This window comes from Pyxicephalus adspersus, chromosome 5 (assembly GCF_032062135.1).
Source record: "Pyxicephalus adspersus chromosome 5, UCB_Pads_2.0, whole genome shotgun sequence".
NCBI lineage: Eukaryota > Metazoa > Chordata > Amphibia > Anura > Pyxicephalidae > Pyxicephalus > Pyxicephalus adspersus.
This window is the reverse complement of record NC_092862.1, coordinates 2,524,210-2,545,232: the sequence shown is the minus strand read 5'-3', so window position 1 is coordinate 2,545,232 and position 21,023 is coordinate 2,524,210. Positions and strand designations below refer to the sequence as shown.

The following is a 21,023-nucleotide window of genomic DNA, read 5'->3' as shown; positions in this document are numbered from 1 at the left end:
TCCCTATATTATATTATAATGTGTATCCCTATATATATTATATTATTATTAAGTCCAATCAGGGGGAGGAGGGCTAAAGACTAATATGGGGATGAGCTTTACCAAAAGTGAGACCACAGCAATCAGATCAGCAGTCATTTTCTACGACTGACGAATTTGACTTCTCGAGATATTGGAATGAGAATGCCAAAGCGTTATCAGAGTATAGAAATTGCATGCGATATTCATTCTACAACCGACGCGTTTCGAGGGTTTTATAGGGGCCCCTTCATCAGGGCTGCAGATTAAGACATGAATAGAAGAATAAAATTTACCAAACATTGAAAAATGAAATAAATCTGACGTGTCCGTCTTTGACCTTGAGAGCGTTACTTCCTTTTTTCCTGCACTATCCGCCGTATCCATGCAACATTTTCCATGCGATGTCACCCACATCAGCGTCTAATCTCGCTAAATTCTCTGCTAACCAAACTTTTTTTTTTCTCCTAATGCGACTGAATAAATTTCCATGCCGATAGACGAAAGTTGATGTTAGCAGCGGCGCTATGAATCTGCAGATACAAATCTTTATTAATCAGCAAATAATTACAAAGGAGCACAGATTCCATTAGATGTAAAATTGATTGCACTTGCTAATTTGTCAGGGTAAGCTGTACGCTAGGAAAAAAAAGACATCAGTGTTAAAACTGCGACACGTGTCTCATCGCTGCATAGATTTCCTGCGTTTTGATGCAGAAAATGATTCAGTTTTACGCATTGTATGCAAATGGGGGCGAAAAAAAACGATGAGAAATATCTCACATTCTGCATTTTAATAAAGATAAAATAAACTTCTAAAAACTTCAGCCGACAAAAGAATTCTTTATAAACTCTGATAACATTGTCACCATCTATAGGACTCCGCTTCTACTTTCTGAACTACGCAACTACGATTTCCACAAAGTCCCCCAGACCTCCTCTATTTATTGTACAGCGCTGCGTAATATGGTGGCGCCTTATTAATACTTTTTAATATTAATATTCAGTTTAAGGGGCCTCAATGGTTAAAGATTGGGTACCACAGATCATCAGGGGCACAATTTAAAATTATTATAAGGGGGGGGGGGGTAAACGCAGGAACAGGTGATGTGTCTTCCTGCAAATAAAAAAATGCCGATATCACTGCCCATGTGAGGGATTGATTGGATGCTCAATGCCAGGAATGCACAGTAGGAGCAGCCAGCAGTCTCCTGGGATATGCAACATATGTGTCAACAGGAAGTCTATGGGTTTCCCCAAAAAATATTTAAAAATGTAAAAATTTTAAATTTAATTAATGATACATTTTCTATAATAAAAAAGAGACATCCAGCCTTTCAATTAATGTTAAATAAATGTGATAATAGGTCGACTTTATTCATTTTTTGCATGCAGGGATTCTTTCGATCAAATCTGCAGATTTTAGGCTGAAGTTTATACAGATGATACTTTTTTTCCTTGACCTCTCCCCCCAACAACCAACCAATGGGGTCATGTTGGTGGTGTAACGTATAGGGAATTAATCCCCACCCTTCAGGAGCCAAAGTTTTGGGTAAAAGACACTGGAGATCATGTGACCTGGCTACATTAAGGGCCCCCCTATTTAATTTGAAATACATGTGCAGCAGGTGGATACGGCTGGAGTTCTGCCATTAGTCCCGCAGCATCTCTTGGCCATGTACAAACATGCGACCCTCTATATTAGACTCATCTGCCAGGAATAAATTGCTCAGGCCCTGCTGGGTGCATTGTGGGTAAATAACGCCAAGAATGGGAAAATATCAGCAGGCGGTGACAGGCTGCGAGGCGCGGCGTGCTGGAATGGATGGCGGCCATTGTAATTCAGCGCTGAGTTCTAGGAAGTCGGTAATAGGTGAAGTGAGATAAGGCCACGGCAGAATTGATAATCTCTATTACCCGCTGCAGTGATGTTGTCCACTTTATAAATGATGCAATACTAAAAACGTCCGCGGGCTTAATGCGGCCCATTGCTCAGGGAGGGGAGGCTGTAATTGCGCGCTCAGCATTGCCATGATCAGCTGCCTTTGTTGCGCTTTGTTTAAACTAACGCCATCACTTCAACCTGACGTCGTCGCGGAGTTATATCGGAGCTTCTACATATCACTTCTGTTCGTGTAATCCTTTGCAGCCGCTGCATGAGAGGGTCAGCGCTGCAAATGCAGATCAGATCGCAAAATTCATCAACCGTCACATGCAGCATTGTGCGATCATCATGTTGCATATTGCAACCAAACCGGCTGCATAGCCAAGGAACTTGAAACGCATTGAATTGATTTTTGGAAACATTCACTTGTGTTGCAGTAAATGCAATTTAATGCCTGCAGCATAGAAATGTGAATCATCCCTGTAATTTAGCATTTACTAAAAAACATGCATTGGGGTGCTTTGGTGGCCCCATTAAAAGGAATAGGCTGCCGTAATGCAAATCCGATGTTAAAAAAAATTTCAATTGCACTTGGAACAGAAGACGCTGAATTCCCTCCCTGGCAGGAGCAAATTGTGAACATTATATTTATTCAGAGCAGCATTGGACACTATAAGCAATGTTGACGCCCTCAACCCCTGCTAGACCAAAATGGAACCTTTGGCGGCCCCCGCCTTCACTCAGGAACCCTTTATCCAAGGACTTGCCGGGAAAAACATTGGAGTTAACCGGGGACGCCAGGTATTGAAGGCTTCCCCGGCAGGGTTAAAGGGAATTTTTTTTTTTGTGTAAAATAAAGCGTTATAAGTTCTAACATAACATTAAAAGGTATATGAGACAAATTTTTATACTATAATATTTTCTATTAGTTCATGTGGTGTCTCCATTTCTCCCATTGGCATCTCTGGATCTGCTTTGGTGAAACGTCACACTGATGGAGGTTCATGTGGTGCTCCAATGCCCTCAGGTAATTCCATTTTAGCAGCAAGATCAACATGGGCAATGGTCCTTAAATATAAAGTAGTGAATAAAGGAGTCTAAGGCCCCCCAGAGCTTTAACACAAGCAAAACCCCTAGGCAGAGGACTCTTTCTGGAGTTTGCTCTGAATGTTCATTTTAGGCCCAAACTAATTAGTGATTGGCTAGTCAATGAGCAGCTTTTGGCTATGATGTATCTTTAGTTCCGCTTTTACAGAGACTGGCTGATGACACATCATAAAAAGCTCCTATGCACCCCCTAGTGGTGAGATCTCTGAACTGCAGCAAAACAAAAAAATATAAATAATGGCAAAATCTGGGACTTCCATTTTCATTACAGCTGATTTCCAAGTGAAACTAAATTTTAATCAGAAACATTCTCTAATCACCTTCACGCACAGCTTATACCAATCATAAAACCATAGCGCCGGCCTGTAAACAGAAGTTTTCACTCAGTGGCGGGCCGGGGTAACCACATTGCTTTGCACTTGGATTACATTAGTGCCATCACAATATTTAGTAAATGAAGCCATCGGCGTTGTGCGTGCTCGTCAGTAAATGTCCTCTTCTCTCTCGGGGTAATTTATTCACGCTACACAAAGACGGGCAAATATTTTGTGCTGCGCAATAATTGCATTCGCTGTTTACACATCCTGCGTTCTCAGAATTTACTAGACGTTATTAATTATCTCCGGCTCATACTTCCTAGAACATGTCAGTAAAACAGCTTGTGGTTTATGGAAATCAAATCGGGAAACAGATTAAACCGAATTTTACTCCTGAACCCTGGGTGAACCTCGGCACCTCTTCGGAACGTGACGCCCCTTCCCCCCCGGAATAAACAGTTGGCTTAGGAAATTGCTCAGAGTTTGCTGAAATTGCACGCAATCACCTACAATGCATATCAGCTTTTTAATATACTTTGCAACAATTATATTATTATTCCTTAAAGAATGTGAATGTTAGGATGTATTTTTAAAACAGTGAATCTGACATTCACTAAATATTCCCTGGTGAAGAATGAAATATTAAAAACACATGAACTTTAAAGATTTTCCAGTAGAGAATGTTTGGTGAATAACAGATTCGCTGCTTTATGAATAGATCTCATGGTCTCATACTAAAAGCTGGAGAATGAACGATACCATACATCTCCAAGATGCCTATTTACCCTCCCCCATCTATCGCACCCCTTCCTTCTTTTATCCTTTTACCCCTTTCCTCCATTCTCACCTTTGCTTGTCTCTCTACTACCCGGAGTGCACTGATTTCAGTTTGATAGCCAACCCTTGTGGTCTATTTATACGTTCACCCAAGATTTGCCCATTTTTTCCCCAAATTTCTCATTTTTCATTTAGAATAATATATGAAACACTTGTAACAGTTGATTCATCTATTGAATCCAGTGTGAAAAATGTGTACATTTTGCAAAAATGCATTAATAGACCCCTGGCCCTGGAGCAGGACTATGAACAAAAATGCAGAGTGTGAATGCGTAATCAAAAACATGCGACCAATGCGCATTCATTGCCTATAAATGACTATAAAACATCGACACGGCTGATAACTCACCTCACATCATGGGTTTTCTCTGCAATATCCCCAATTCTGATAAGTTCCACAAATACTCTTATATTTACCTACATGTGGGAGTTCAAAACCTTTTTTTCCTGCGTGTGATGGCTGCATGGTATGGGTCAGCTCCACTTCTAAAGCATGCTGCCAGGAAAATGTACCAGCAAAGGGAAATGAGAGAAGGCAAGTTATACAATTTTCGAATATGGCGGCTGCCTACCCAAACCAACATCTCCACGGTTCCCCTTACCTTTGCTTCATGAAGGATGTGCATCAGTGATTTCAAAATGTCAAATGGGGAAAAATGGGGGGAATATAAAATAGAATTTAAGTAAATAAAACCCCTTTGCACCCACAAATATACCCATGCATGCCAGGTGCTCCACATACAAGCCATCCAACCAGCAAATACTTGCAGAAGCCAGACAGACGTGAAGAAGCGGCTTTAAAAGCAATGGGCCAGTGGGTAGGTAAGTGCAGGAAGCGTGAGGCACCCATCAGCAATGCTAGGGTGACAAATAGGGAAATAAGAAAATATATTAAAAACATGTAAATTTTATATAAATAACCCCCATTAGGTAGGTGCATGAAGCCTTCGAGCAGAATATTTTCCATTGCTGTGGTAGGTGTCCTCTAAATGTCCCATGAGGATCCCAGAAGCTTTCATCCCCCCTACCGGACTCGGCCCCTTATTGCATTCATTATTATTATTCATGTATGTAAAATAAAAAACAGAAAATGAGAAGAAAAAAATCAAAGCAAATAATTTAAAGTAACAGTACATAAAAAAGTGAAATGCATGAAGAACAGTAATGACAATAAACTTCAATACAATAAACACAACAAAAAGTAAAAAAAGGGAAAAAAAACAAATAGGAGTAAAGAAACTCAATGTGTAAAATGTGAATTTAGGCAAAATAATGGTGCGGGAGCTCTGAAAGGTGGAATGGAATTTCCATCATAAAGCAAATAAAACTTTCTTACTTTACCTTTAAATATATAAATATTCTGATCTGCCAATACCCAGAATGCTTTTCACAGCACAGCATGCGGATGGGACAGCACAATCTCTGCTCTCTGCTGCATCACTTTTTGGATTTACTGCACTGGGATTTACTAATTCATTGAACTCATCAAACAGAAACTTTAAAAATAGTTGAAAATAAAACCTCCCCCTAAGTAGGAAATATTAATCAGCCCAGCCCTTATATACAACACAGAGCTACTTACACCATTGCCCAGATGATCCTCAGTGGTCTGGGGTTCAGGCTTCAAACCTGAAGCTGCCTAGCGGCAGAGTGGTTCAATTCCACCTTCTGGGCGTTGTCTGGCTGTGGACCCTTGGCTTCAGCCTACTGATCAATTTTTATCTTATGGATCAATAGAAGACTTCCAGGTAATTATTACCTCTCACTTGAGAACACAGGACTCACCTTAGGAATGCTCCAGCATTTTATACAAGTATTACCTAGGGGTCACAGAGTTCCTGGCTCACAGTCATGTATATCTCTGGTATTTGTCCAATGAATGAGGACTGGGCAAGATGGCTAAACCCCGGGCAGATCCAGCAGAGTTATTTCAAGTTCCCTCCTCGGTCCTTTACATAGACCACACATACAATCTATTTCCTCCCCTCAACCCCATCCCTTGGTTCATGTCCCATCCATGCTAAACATACACATGTGATTTCATTTCCAAATATGTCGATCCATAGCGATCATATCCAAGGACAGAATACCATACACATGGGCCATGTTTTGCAAATTCCAACCAAAAAAAAGAAAAGAATTAATTGGTTATACAAAACTTTGGCCACTCAATCCCAGTAGATTGGTGAGGGCTTCCGAATTCCCCTCTAACATTGGTTGCAGATCAGAGTGTCCCAGGTCCTTTCACCATCTCCATGGCATACAGAAGGTTGCCGACCATCCAGAAATACTGTGAGATCCTGAATATGTTTGGTTTATGTAAAAGATGACTTTGGCACAGTTGCATTATTGCAACAATTGTTGATTTGTTCTTGGTATGATTGGTAGAATAACTCCCTGAAGGTCGCATACATTTTCATGTGGCTTATGTGATATGGCATATGGCACCCACTTACTTCTTTGGAGGTTCCCTGCAGGCATGAGGGGTCCAGGAAACTTTAACCGCTGCCTCCCGAAGCTGCCATGTTCTCCAATGACTCTTCCAGGTCTAAGGTGATCCTCTTCAGCCATTGGACGGTCATTGATAAAGTAATTCCTGTGCATGGGTTATTGCTTTTACCCCGGTGACTTTTTGTTTCTTTATACTTAGTTCTACTTTAAACTCAACAAAAACTTTGCTAGATAAAGTGATGACTCTTCTTCCAAATGTAAAAAAAAAAGAGCCAACATCACTGCACTGCAAGGGCCAAGAAAGCCCCTTTTGCACATGCCCAATGTCAGGCATACGTAGAGGGAGCAGCCCATAGTCTCCAGGTATTTGTGACACGTGTCCCAGGAGGCTGCAGGTTTTTTCTTCGTTTTTTACCACTGCGGTGGAAACAATAAAAAAAAACCCATTATATTTAATTATATAAAGAGATCCCCACCCTTTATACAATATTAAAAATGTGATAATAGCTCCGCTTTGAAGAAAAGTTTCCTTGCGATATTCATTAAAGTGAACCTTCCATAGAAGCACCACTTAACTTGTTCGGGTCCAGGATAATCGGTGACAAGCGGTTCCAATTTAGGCCTATGGAGCCAGCAGACAACTCCTGGATAGACATTTGAAAATGTGCACCACAATGCTGCCGCTTCCTGCCACCTGCAAAATAAATGAGCAAAGAATCGGAGCCCTTCCATTCCATGTGAACCATTTCTTTGCAAACGGTGATAAAAATGCACAAAATAGTTTGCAAAAAATAATAGAATGCATACAATCATCCCAATTCCATATTATGTGGCAGCTTCCTATGCCATGAGATATTCATTCACCATTGGCAGGATTTCACATGTACGCTCAGAACAAGAACTCCTATAAATACTTGACATTCATCACCTTCTTTTCACGCTTTTCACCCCACTCCATTCTACGATGGGAAATTAGCGTGAGCGGGTTAGCTGTGACTCTGGCAGCCGGCGCGGCTTTCCTCTAATTAATTCTGAGTTTTGCATGGGGTAATGAGAGGTCAGAACATGTCTTTGAAATCCGTTCCCTCAGTCTAATGAATTCATTCTTTATTTCTGTGTGTGAATGTGTGATTATATTCTGATTGCTGTGTCATGAGCGGGGACACTGCCCATGAATAAGGTTTTATGTTTCGATTACTTTAATAAGCAAATTAAAAATATTCATATTTAGAGGATATTCACACCATAGATGATGATGACCGGGGTCAGGAGCGTTACATTGCCAGAGGAAGTAAACAAAGTAAATTTAGTGATTGGGATTACTTTTACCCTGCCCTTTGTTTTATTGGAATGGCAAACCTTTTATTTGGGATTACCGCTGGCGACCATTTTTGAAACACATATAAATATACCACCAAATGGAAATGACCAATATGAAACCATAATATCTGCCATTGGATTTGTTATCATTGTGATCATGTGACCAGAAGTCAATTATTAAGGGTCCTGGCAACACCCGACAGGCCAGATGCCCAATGGCAGCCAAACTTTGAGTGACGGGTGTGCACATTTGTACAATTCTTGCAATTTAAAATTATTAGCGGTCAGAAATAAAAATATCAGGATCAGCTGCTAACATTCAGGGGGTATAGAGGAACTCTAGATATATTCAGCAGAAAATGAAAGTACAGCCTTGTTCTAGGGATTTACATATTACAGGATATCATATATCCTGGATATCAGAATATAATAAGAAATCCAATCATTAGTTTGATTTATGTTGGGGGTAATAAGAGGAGGGGGGTACAAGATGCAAGATGGAGACTGATTAAGTTTGGTGTTATCCATATCTCATTGATGTTCACCAATGGGCCAAGAGTAGGAACAGGTGGACTGGTGGCACAGAGGCTGCTAAATTGCCATCTCTATAGCGTGTTCTACCTGCCTAAGACTTAGCCAAACTCTTCTTGTTGACTTGGTCCTACCTCTACCAAACACCAACTAATGGAACAATGCCTGCCATATGGATTGGCAATTGTGTTCCCAATGGCTAATAATATAGCCAACATTCATCCATGCCTGTTGTATAAGGCGATGAAAGGTAGGGGGTACAAGATGCAAGATGAAGATTGAATATGGCTGGTAAATTGGGGGAACAGAGTCTGCAAAATTGCTTCGTCTGACGATTTTTCTATCTACATTAGTGATGGGCAAACTCTTCCAGATTTGGCACCACCTCTACCCAACACCAACTGATAGAAACACTGGCTGCCATATAGATTGGCAACTGTGTAACCTTTGGCTAATATAGCCAACATTCACCTGTGTCTGCTGTATAAGGTGACAAGAGAAAGCGAGTAGAATATGCAAGATTAGGATTGATTATCCATAAATCAATGCCCCAAAGAGCAGGAATGTGGTGGGGTAGTGGCACAGAGCTTCCTAATTGCCTCCTAAAGCTTTTTCCATCTGTATTGATGGGCAATGATAAGCAAACTATTACAAATTTGGAACCAACTTCACCAAACACAAACTACTGGGAAGAATTCCTGCCATATGGATTGGCATCTATGTTCCTGTAGGTTTTAAAAATATCAAACATTCACCCATGTCTGCTGTATAGGGCGATAACAGGAGGGAGGTACAAGATGAAAGATGGAGGTTAATTATGGTTGGGGTGGTGGCACAGAATCTGTTAAGGTGCTTCCTTTGAAGCCTGCTCCATTTGCATTAGGTCAAGATGAAAAATGGAGATTGAGGACCATTAATCAATGGAGACACTGCTCACCATAAATTGGCAACTGTGTTACTGTTGAAAAATAAAATTGCCAAATTCACCCATGTCTAACATAGAAGACAATGGGTGGAGGGGGATACAAGGTTCAAGATGGAGATTGAGGAAAACCAATCAATAGGAATTAGTTTCTGCCATATAGACTGAGAACTGTATTCCCATTGGCTATTAAAACAGTCAACATTCTCCAACATGAACTTCCAAAAAGCAAAAACTTAAACATCACCAACACTGGATTGGCTCACAGGAGAACCAGAACAAATGCTGGTGGTCCCCAGTCACATGGCCCCATATTTAGGTTGTATATGTCTTTGGGGAGTCACTGGGTCACTGCATCTTCTGACGAGTCTTCCGTACTTTCTCAGGTTCCCAGTCACATGACCCCATATTTAGGCTGTATAAGTCTTTGGGGAGTCACCGGGTCACTGCGTCTTCTGATGGGTCCTCTGTACTTCCTCAGGTCCCCAGTCACATGACCCAATATTTAGGTTGTATATGTCTTTGGGAAGTCACTGGGTCACTGTGCCTCTGATGGGTCCTCTGTACTTCCTCTGGTTGGCCCCAGGTCCCCAGTCTGACCCTGACATCCCCACTAACTACACAGCCATTAGGGTGCAAAAATCTGGCCCGACTCCGCACACCCCAGAGCCGTTTTTGGTTTCGATTGCACATTTGGCCTTTTGCCATGATTTGTCCTTTTAGCAAAAGCTCTGATCAGGTTGTTTCTTTTTTCTTTTCGCACTTCACGGCGGCTCTGCACACATTAAGATGCAGAACATTCCACTTCAGGACACATTTAAGGCTGAGAAAGGCATCAAACTGACTGAGAGCTCCAGATAAAATCTCCTTCTAATTCCTATTGACATTGAAGATGCGGTGATCCCAAAATCTCTATTTCATCCAGTCCTTCCATGATGTGTTGCTGTCTGCAGGGCTGCATGTCCAAGTTAGATAAATCGAGCTTACACCCTTGTCATTCCAAGACAGATGTCCCCACTGCCTGCGTGTCACCAAGATGCTGGAGATTTAATGCTTTATAGAACTTTTCTCTTCCCTGTCTATGGAAATCAAATAAAAGCATTAAAGGGCGGCTCCAAAATACATTATTGGGCCACTGAGCCTACAATACCCTAAAGTCTAAATCCTCCGTACAAAGAAATGAATTAGAAAATAAAATTTCAAATTTTAATAATAAATTTTATTTATAAAGCACCAACATATTGCCCAGTGCTGTACTATAAATAGAATCTATATGTAGAAGACTTCAAAACCATAAACCATATCCAAAGCCAAAAACAAAAAAAAAGTCCTATATTGCAACTTTGCAGTCCAAATGTGGCGGATGCATTAGTGTACAGGCTGTGTTAATCCTTAACTTTTACCTGGCAATCCTGCCCGAAAACCAATGCAGCTGCCACATGTAAGGACTGGTAAGCTGCATTATGTAATATTTTTGTTTGGTTGCGTAAGATGTAATTAAATTTTGCCTAACATATTTTATATTGCCTGATCACACAGACTGCATATTGTGAATTGCAATGGTACTTGATGAAAAGCTGCAGAAGGGAATGAATCTGTGTGCTAGCCAGTAAGTTGCTCTAGCTGCAATACTCACAAGGTTTCCGGAGCTATCCCCTTACAGCAACCCCATACTTAGATATCATCAATCAGGACCAATCAGTTTGCCTGAATGACTAAGGCGCTATTGAGTAGGTGTCACAGCCCCGCCCCATTGAGTGCGTCATTACCGCAGCCTTCACTGACCATGCAATGTTGCCCAGAGCTGGCATCACATGGACAGTGCCAGTCTATACATTGCAAGAGAAGGTCAGAAGAGAAAGAGGACCCTGCATGTCATGTGACTGGGCCAAAGACTTTTAAAAATGAAATGAAAAAAAATAAAACAAAAGAAAACAAAAACAAGCAAAAAAAAAGAAATATAATACAGAGGGGATTTCTGGTGGTGGGTGGATGATGAGGGGCTATGCATGGCCTGGAGTTGGTCAAAAGTAGAGGCATACCTAAGAGGGTGCAAAGTGAGCCAAATCATAAGCACCCCAGAACCACTTCAGCCAACAGGGGCCCCCACGGAGACCCATGTCAGTTCTACATAGGTGCCCTAGGTTTGTTCTACACACTGCTTTAACATGAAGCCCAGTGCCACTCATTTCCCCCGTGGGACTCTGCAGCAAACTCCCATCCTGGGCTCTAACCCTCCCCTGCTCAATCCAAAAAGAAAGTCAAAAAGTTTATCCTGAAGCCGCTTAATATAATCCAAGCGTCAGGTAGATGACTTTTCCATGCGATTCACATCTCTGAGTCCTCACCGAGCCGCTAATTCCCCTGCAATCAGGTTTACCCACTCTAACCTAATGGGAGACATTTTTCTCACTCCAAAACTTCCACTATTAGGAATTTGCGCAGCTGAGCGTATCCCTCTCCGAACATTAAGCTGTTGATACATTATTTATTAGACAATTTTCAATATTTACTCAGATTTTTTTTCTTCTTTTCCTTTTTTGCATATCTGAGTCAAAGACAAATACCCGGAGCTATTATCCCGCCGCACTCTCGCATCTTCTGGGTATTACAAAGTAGCAGATTACTAGTCAGCCTTGTTTACACACCGATGTTTTGTCAAATGAATTTTTTTTTTTTTTGTATTAAGGTTGCAAAATATTAATTCTAATGCTGAGAGTCAACAAGAAACGTGTGGAACGCAATACATGGATTCCATCCAGCTGCAACACTTCATTTTTATTTACACCGCAGCTTTGTTACAGTGAAAAAGTTTTGTGGGAATGGAAATGTTACTTTTGAAGGTAAACTGAAATGGTTTCAGGGCATTTATATGGTTTTATTTTACTATATGTTCACGGTCTTTAGGGGTATATTAGGTCTACTAAATAACAAGGCTCTCCATCACAAAGCAGTGAGATGATTCTGATCTCTTGCCATGAATGTGTAAACTTCTCCAAACATGCAGGACAAACGCCGGCACTCTCTGTGTTTAGTTTGTTGTCAGTCACCGTTTATTGCCGTTGTGTTTCCCCTCATGGGCTGAAATCATGAGAAGTATAAAAGTTGAGAAAGGCGTCAATTTGATATTTTTAGTAAAATTTCACACCAGACCAAAAAGAGAGCCGCAAGGAAATTTGTGCTGACATTCTGCAGCAACTTGAGGTGGAGCCGAACCTTTTCCATAAAGTCATCACTTGGTGCCGAAACCCGGATCTTCCAGTATGATCCTGAAACCAAACCACAGTCACTGGAAACACCTTCATCACCAAGAACCAAAAAAGTCCAAACTCACATCCATGTCATCGTGTTTTGTGACATGAAGGCGTCATTTTGGCAGAATGGGTTCCAGAAGACACAACAGTGACCCAACATTATTATAAGGAAGACAAAGCTGAGAGAAAGAGTCAGGAAAAGACGGCAGAAATGTGGGAAATGGTTTCATTCTTCATCAGGACAATGCTCCTTCTCACACAGCACTTTCTGTGACCGACAAACACATTACTACGCTGGAACATCCTCCATATTCACCAGATTTGGCACCTGGGGACTTCTTTTTTCTAAATGGAAATTGGTGAATAAAGGAACACGCTTTATGTCATTGGATGCAGGAAAGAAAAAAACATCAGAAACTGATCTGCTCCTCACCTTCCACCAGTGGGAAACAAGACGACATCCATGCTTCATTGTACATGGAGAGAATATTGAAGGAGACAAACATTAGAATTGTCATAGAAATAAATTAAAGTCAATTAATATATCAGTCTCGTTATTTCATGGATAGACCTTTCTTGTATATTCACTTTCTGTAGGGAGAGGTTGGGGTGACCCAAGTTTATTTATAGCTGCAGTACAGATGCTGCATTTTCCATGTTTTGTGTGATATGTAGGAAGCAATGGCCTGTGGTCAGCCTGTCCTTATCTCTTCAGTAAGTGTTCTCTAAGCATAAAGCGTTACCGCCAGGTGCTGATGATGATTCTCCACTTTATTTTGTGACTGGCATTGAATTTAGAAAATGCTGCAATGAATACTTGAAAAATACATGAAAAAAGCAAAAGCAAACTTTGCTTTTTGTGTGGGGGTTTTCATTGGCAGGGCTGATTTTAGGGTTGAACAAACCCACCTTTGTCTTAAGGTCTTAATTACCAGAGTGGTGGGGTGCAGGAAGCGGTGTCATTTAAATGATGATTATCATCAAGAAAATATTTCCTGCACCATTACACCACCAGCAGCCAAATTCGGTCCCTGATTGTTGCAGCAGAAATTTAGACTCATCAGACCAGGCAATAATTTTCCAATTTTCATTTGTCCAATTTTGATGAATTTGTGTGAATTGTGGCCTCAGGTTCTTATACTTATCTGAAAGAAGTGTCCCCCGGGGGTCTCCGGCTGCTGTAGCCCATCTGCTTCAAGATTTGACATGCTGTGCATTGAAAGATCTCTTCTGCAAACCTCGGGGGTAATGATGGTTTTGAGTTCCTGTTGCTTTTGAGTTCCTGTTGCTTTTCAATCAGCTGGAACCAGTCTGACCATTCTCCTCTGACTTCTGGCATCAATAAGACATTTTCACCCAGAGAACTGCCCCTCACTGGGTATTTTCCCTTTTTCACAGCACTCTCTGTAAACCCCAGGAATGTTTGTGAGTAAAAATCCCAGCAGATCAGTAGCTTCTGAAATATTTAGACCGGCCCTCCTGGTACCAGCCATTGTACCACATACAAAATCACCTTTCTTCCCCCTTATGATGTGATGTATTGCTTTTTTCACCCATGTTCACGTTACCCTCCAGTCCCAAGTCTTCTCTAATATTTTGCTTACGGGGGCTCTTAACCTGGTGCCCATGTCATGTAGAAGCTTCCTATTGGCCGTCCCATGCTGGAGTCCTCATGGGGTCCAGAAGAAGAGTCCGCAGCATTGAAGTCAGGGTAAGGGGGTTGTTAGGGTCTGGACGGCCAGGGCTAGGCTGACCAGGAAACGGCACATGCAAGGGATCTGCTGTAAATTTTTTTGACAAAGTAAGATAAATAAAAACCCTTCAGTAAGGGCCGGAATGTGGAGAGAGCTGGGGGTGGTAAAATTTGAGCTTAAAAAACAAGCTTTGCACCACAATTTCTCTAGCTACATGGGTGCCTATTATTCCTCCATCGGGCGTAATAGGGTTATAGAGCTATACTGCGACACAATGCTGCATTTGCCCGATGTGGGCCAGTGACAGCCTCTTTAAAGCTGACCTTTGTTTCCCTGTATTCATTTCTGTCTTTTCATTAGAGCCTGGTGTAATCAGGGAGGGCTAGTTTATCAATGCCAGCGTGCCTGGCACAGCGTCTGCTTGGCAGTAATTGTCTCGGAGGCAGTGATTAATAGCGTGATAAAACATTGCTATGTTCCTGGGCATTATCTCCTCGTCTCCTCCCATCATCAAACTCTTCTCAATGTCTTTTATCCCCGGGGGGTGGGAGGGGGACGTCAAAATAATTAAAGAAGAAAAACTGCTTGTTTGGGGATTTCAGTGTTATAGCTTTTGAAGTTGGATACTAGTGTTGGTGTTCGAATTCGGGTTGTTCTTATATTTGACCCGAATATGGCTGTTTGAATTTGGATAGACCCGACCCGAAAAACACGGGATTCAATGGTAAAAATTTAGGGAAAAATGTAAAAGATCTATTAAAAAAAATACAAATAAATATTAAAGTCATTTATTGAATGTTTGTGTTTTTTTAACTAACATTTTTTTTTACAGGTTTTCAAACAATGACATTATGATTCCCTCGTCTGTGCAGCCGTGGGAATCTTCCTGTCATTGCGGGATCTCCAGGCAATATAGACAAGTCCCCATTCATCACCTATCATGCCCGGAGATCGTAATGGAACTGCAGCGGTAATCTGCAGTTCTGTTTCCCACATGACGTACTATGTGTTCTTGGATAGAGTTTCTATCTCCATTCATCACCTATCATGCCCAGAGATCGTAATGGAACTGCAGCGGTAATCTGCAGTTCTGTTTCCCACATGACGTACTATTTGTTCTTGGATAAAGAAACTCCATCCAAGAACACATAGTACAGCGCTGCAGTTGCGATCGCTGTTGCCACGTTGTGCTACCACTACGTGTTCTTGGATAGAGTTTCTTTATCCAAGAACAAATAGTACGTCATGTGGGAAACAGAACTGCAGATTACCGCTGCAGTTCCATTACGATCTCTGGGCATGATAGGTGATGAATGGAGATAGAAACTCCATCCAAGAACACACACTAGTATTACAGCTCAGCAACAGCAATTGCTGTTGCAGCGCTGTTCTATGGGTTCTTGGATAGAGAAACTCTCTCCACCAACACATACAACTAGTAAAGGGCTGCAAGAACAATCTGATTTCCCTTGCAGCCCTAAAAGGACCCTAAAAAACCCCAAATTCTCGCATCATTGACTTCAATGGTGTTCGAATTCGGCATTTGATCACCTGGACAATTTCTCACTATTCGATCAAATATCTGTGGAATCGAATAGTGAGATATTCGACCAACACTAATGGATACATCTCATGAACCTGTTGCAGCAAATATTGCCGGGTATGTTCTATTGATTCCTTTTACCAGATATAACACTGATGGTGATGGCACTGCAACATACATGTGGATAGGCTGATGTTCATTATATACATTACTAATTATACATTTACATGCAGATGAAAAATGAAAGTTTTATTAAACCACACACATTTTGTCTTAAAGTAAAGATACCAGAGACTGTTGATCCAGGGAACATCCGATTGCTTCACGGAATCAGGAAGGATATTTTTTCCCTGTTTGAGCAAATTGTACCAGGGGTTTTTGCCTTCCTCTGGATCAACTATGTATGTCTATAGGTGGAATATGCTGATTTATTTCCTATTGGATTAACTTGATGGATTTATATCTTTTTTTCAACCTATGTAACTATGATATGGGAACGCTGTTCTCACTGAGTGCGATTTTTAATGTTCCGTCTACTTGACGTGTATTGTCTGCATTTCCATTGCCACTGTTTTTGTTGGCAAGCATTGCATTAGGTTACCCATTTACCGTATTTTTTGCCGTATAAGACGCACTTTTTCTTTCCCAAAACTGGGGGGGAAAAGTTGGTGCGTCCTATACGACAAATGTGTTATAAAATAATTAAAATAAGATACTCACCCGATACCCGATCCTGCGTGTGTCTCTTCTCCTCTCTGCAGCAGCATGTGTCTCTTCTCCTGTCTGGCAGCGCGTGTCTCCTCCTGGCTGCAGTGAAAGAAGCCGGCACAACGCCCCCTGCTGTTCCCTGTCCTAACTGCCGTACAGTGGAAAAAAAGCACAGAGTGATCAGAAGGGGAATTTGAATGACACAGAGTGATCAGAAAGGGAATTTGAAAGGCACAGAAATAATCTTTCAGAATCTTTTTTTTCTAGATTTTCCTCCCTTAAAATTTGGTGCGTCTTATATTCCGGAGCGTCTTATACGGCCAAAAATACGGTGTTTGATTGGACTGCCCAACCGAACCACAACACACAGCTTTTACAGGCACAGTGCGTCATGGTAGTGCTAGGCAGTGTGGTGTAGCCCTATAGTCCATTTCTGAAGCTTGAGTTCCCTTTTGTAGGCATTGGTCTGGACAGGGGTCAACTTGCATGGGCACTCCGACTGCTCCATATACAGCAAGCTGCAATACATTGAGCCTGACTTATTAAAGCTTTCTATGACTTTCATGGGAGTACCTGCAAAATTGATTTAATAAAATGATTTGCTATTCGTTTTCAATCCTGGACCAGATCGATTCCAAGTGTGCTGGTTCACCTATGATAGTCTATCATCTCCAGAGCTTTAATAAATGGGGCCCTTTGTGTACCATGACACCTTCCTATCATGTCTACCATTAAGACTTGTGCTAAAATAGCTCTTGTGTAGGATCAGACCAGATGTGGTAGCCTATCCCCATCAATGACCCTTAGATGCCCATGACCCTGTCCCTGGTTCACTGGTTGTCCTTCCTTGGCCCCCTTTAGGTTCTAAAGTACTAACTTCTGCATCCTGGCACCACCCCACAAGACCTGCCATATTGGAATTGCCATTGGACCCTTGTCAGTCATTAAGATCCCTCCACATGACAAGTTTTTCTATTTCACACATTGTTTTTAGGAACTGACTGTACCCAGATCATGTGATCACTTTACCTGTTAGGGGGTTATTGAACATTCTGATTGTTGATATACATTGTATATTGGTATGCATAAAAAATAAATGGAACCCAATTTATAAATATTCCTATTAGGTGATTAATGAATGAAATTCACCCATCTTAAACCGAGTGAATCTTGTTCATCTTTTTTGTACATTGCATATTGTCTTTCTGTTCTTTGGATTTTCGATTAGAGATTGTTGGCTGCAGATTTGTTTCTCTTCCTGACGTTTCATCTTCCGAATGTAAATATAAAACTCCTCTGGAATGTAATAGTTTCCCTCTAATGGAGAGAAAAAAACGATCATTTTAATGATTAAAAATATTTTGATGTAAAGAGTTTGAAGTTTTATTTTGGTTTTTTTGTTATCTCTCCGATAGGTTCCATTTGTTTTATGCAGAGCTATATTGGTGTGATTGTTTTCCTCCTGGTATGTAGAATAAATAATGACTGAAATCCCAGATCAGAGCGAGGACATCTGCCGCTCCCCACACACAACATATAAAGAGAGGCTCCAGGCGCACCTAAACCATGCACATCCACGTCAGGACCTAGAAATGGCCCGGGGGGGGGGGGGCAGATAGAACTATGAAGTCTGCTATAGCATTGGGGTACAATCAGAGCTCGGCATTATGGGTCATATTTACATTATCCCCCCTATTTGGTCTTAGCATCTTCCTGCAGCAGTCCTATAGGGAATGAATGGGGGCTGCAGTGTGTGGTAGTACCTCTACCTGCCACCAGTTGGCGCATGTACAGATTCTTCTTTTTGAACCAATGCTGCCATGCATGGTGCCGGCCATGGGGAGCCAAAGAAAATTGTGCAGTGAAGGGGAAGTTATGAACCAGCCCAATGCACGGGTAGTAATACAAGGAAGGAGCTGTCAGCCCTGAGAATATTAGGTGTGTTCACCAGATGATCATCAGGTATTGGGAATCTTATATCTGTTCCTTTTTTTTAATGAATTTTTGTTAAATTGTACTCAATGAGATAAGTTTGGTTTGAATAGATCTTGGTATCCTCCCCCCCTTTCCAGACTTACATACAGGGTGGGCGGGAATGCGTGGGCATGCCGCGCCCTTACTTTTTTTGGGAATAAGGCATTTACATAACAATGATGCGCATGCGCGCTTACCATGGATAATACCGTGTCCCTCTCCTTTTTTTTACGACTATACCCCTGCCTAAATATTGTAATTGCTAGGAATATTTGTCCTGCTACTGGGTATATTGTACAGAACTGATCATCCCTCTTAGATTGTAAGCTCTTCAGGGCAGGGTCCTCCTCTCCAGTGTCATTGTTTGTATCTGTCTGTCATTTGCAACTTCTATGTAACATACAGCGCTGCCTAATATGTGGGCGCTATATAAGTCCACTATTTTAGGGGTTTTTTTTACTAAAAGCAAGATAAAAAATACACTAAAAAATTCCTAAACAAATACCAATAAGATGCACAAAAACAAAGAAAAAAGAAGACATCACTAACTGCAATGAACTGGATTACAATGAACACACAATTATTATTATTATTATTAAACAGGATTTATATAGCGCCAACATATTACGCAGCGCTGTACATTAAATAGGGATTACAAATGACAGACTAATACAGACAGTGATACAGGAGGAGAGGACCCTGCCCCGAAGAGCTTACAATCTAGTAGATAAAAAGAAACATTGACAAGAAAGGACCAATGAAGATCAATGAGTTAACTGAAGAATTTTGGCAAATTTAATGGTGTCAGGAGCTTTGGTGGAATGGAATTTTCAGGATAAAGCAACTGAAGAGCTTTTTTCCTTTACTTTCCCTTTAAATATGCAAAAATATTCTGATCTGCTAATACCCAGAATGCTTTGCACAGCATGCAAATTTGAAAGCACGCGTTTTGCTTGCTGCTGCATCACATCTTGCATATACTGCCGTGGGATTTGCTTATATATTAAACACATCTAACTTAACATTGAAAAAAAAAGTTTGAAAATAAAAATTCTCCATAAGTTGGAAATATTATTCAGCCCACATGTTATGAAAAACATGGAGTAGGTTTGACCATTGCCCAGATGATCCTCAGTGGTCTGGGGTTTAGGCATCAAACCTAAAGCTGCCTAGGGGCAGAGTGGTTCAATTCCACTCTCTGGGCATTTTAAGGCTGTAGGGTAACCTTTGGAGTCTGCTGTTCATTAATTACCTTTATGTTATGCATGTTGTGTAATGGGTCAGTGCATACACAGGACCCCCCCACACACCCCAGAAGGATGACTACATTGTTGTTCAGGTATCATCCAGGCTCCCCATCTACTTCCTGCACTGAGATGCCAGCACAGGGATGACCCAATCATATAAATCCCAGTGTTTGAGCAGTTCTTGGCTGTGTTCACAAATTTCAGACACAGGTCAGCCCCTTACCTTGTGAAGGGGTATAAAGTTGCAATGCTGCAGTCTGATCATTGAGGAGACTGAGGAATTCCTTCTTTTTACTAAGCAAATTAAATACCCCAACATTTCCTTTTTAAGCATCTTGTTACACTTCCCAGAGTAGGGCTCAGAAATGGAAATTCAACCAATCAATTCATGTTCTGCAGGGGTGGGTCCAGGGCTGCATTGATTCCTAGGAGGTGGGCTAAATGATGATGGAGGTTGGACTGATGACATCTAGTGGCAGAAAAAAAGTACTGCAGATAATAACTTCCCAATAAATTATGCTAAAAATTTGATTTTACAATTTTTATCTTATTATTTTAGGCAGGAGTTATGCATTAATGTGATCTCTAAGATTAAAAGTAATGTAGAGGATTTGGTATTATTTTGATGGATTTACATTTGAAAGAGTCTCAGCATTGGCAGCGCACACATTTCTATCCACTTACCTCTACATAAGGACATCCTGTACACGGCGTATACATTTTTATAAAACTGGCAGAGCGTCTATGTAAGATCAGTGACTCCCACTTCCAAAAGCAAAGTTCAGTAATTCCTTTCAGGATGATAACTTCCTTCTATGTCTAATAACAAAAAAAACCCCATAAAGAAATGTTTGAAAGCCGCATGCTTTGTCAGGAGGAAACGGCGGCTGAAGGATTTGTTCAGCTCTGTGTGTATTCAACGGCTTTTTCAAAAATACATCGAGCATTACTTAGCATTCGGTCTGTCAGCATTTTTTTTTAGGGTTTTAAGGAGCATTTATAGGAGATTAAATGGAATTTCGCTCTTGCAGGCTTTTAAGAAATGAACAACAACAAAAAAAAATCTTATACATATTCAAACGCAGATATGGAGGCAGATTGTAGCGGTACGAATGGTATTCAGCCATAAAATATACATTTTAATAGAGATTTGTGCTCACTTAAGCTGAGTCAATTGGGCATTCACCAGAGCAGAGAGTGTTTGTGCATCAGAAA

General features: G+C 41.1%; 2 non-coding genes across 2 annotated transcripts; both read left to right on the top strand.

Moving 5' to 3' along the window:
• Positions 1-5,752: 5,752 nt before the first annotated feature.
• On the top strand, positions 5,753-5,839 carry TRNASTOP-UCA (transfer RNA opal suppressor (anticodon UCA)). Its single transcript has one exon. It is a non-coding gene; the product is annotated as a tRNA-Sec (tRNA).
• A 13,840-nt stretch (positions 5,840-19,679) lies between these two features.
• On the top strand, positions 19,680-19,766 carry TRNASTOP-UCA (transfer RNA opal suppressor (anticodon UCA)). The gene has a single exon. It is a non-coding gene; the product is annotated as a tRNA-Sec (tRNA).
• The last annotated feature ends 1,257 nt before the right edge of the window (positions 19,767-21,023 follow it).